The following is an 856-nucleotide window of genomic DNA, read 5'->3' as shown; positions in this document are numbered from 1 at the left end:
AGCGCCGCCGCGCTTCCCAAGCGGCGCACTATCCAGTGCGCCACCGGGCCGGCCCTGTGACCTACTTTTTTGATTATCTGTTTTCTTCTGCTCCGTAGGACAGGAACCATGTCCAGTGTTATGCTGCTGAACTTAGCACAATGCCTGGAACATAGAATGTGCTTAATAAATAATTGTTAAATAAATGAATAGATGACTTCAAAGAACTTATTTTGGACTATACATTCATATCATCCTGAGTATACAAGTAGTTCTCCACTCTGTGGTTAGGGATGTTTTTATGGAAAAGTTTGAGAAGCACTTGTCAATCTCCCCCTTCATCTCTTCCCAGACTTGAGTTTCTTGGCTCTCTGATTTCAAGGCAATGATTCAGGGCACCCTCCACTACTAAGCATTTCCCCCTCTCCCCACAGCACTTAGCAGGGTGCAGAGGAAAGAGCATGGTATTGGGACTCAGAAGACCTGTGTTTTATCTGGGTTCTATGCCATGAGGTTTTCTATAAATTATAAAAGCTTCCTGAGCTTCAGCTTTCTCAGCTCTATCATGGACATAATAATGTGTCTCCCATTTCTTCAAGGGGTTGCTACTAAGATTAAATGAAACAAAGAATGTGAAATTGCTTTGCAGTTTCATTAGAAACATACACAACCTGCAACAGACAAAAGCCTGGGAAGAGCGTAAGTAAACTCCAAAGCCCAAAGCTTTTGCCTGAGCCCCAGACCTGAATTTCTGTCTTTTATTTTTTATTTATTTATTTTTTTTCCTTTTTGTCTTTTTTCATGACCGGCAACGGACGCAACCCTCAGTGTCGCGCCCGTACCGGACCGGGACCGGCAACGGGATCACAACCCTCGG

The sequence above is a fragment of the Galeopterus variegatus genome, unplaced genomic scaffold (genome assembly GCF_000696425.1).
Source record: "Galeopterus variegatus unplaced genomic scaffold, G_variegatus-3.0.2 Scaffold52953, whole genome shotgun sequence".
In the NCBI taxonomy this organism is placed as follows: domain Eukaryota; kingdom Metazoa; phylum Chordata; class Mammalia; order Dermoptera; family Cynocephalidae; genus Galeopterus; species Galeopterus variegatus.
Note: the sequence above shows the minus strand (reverse complement) of the source record.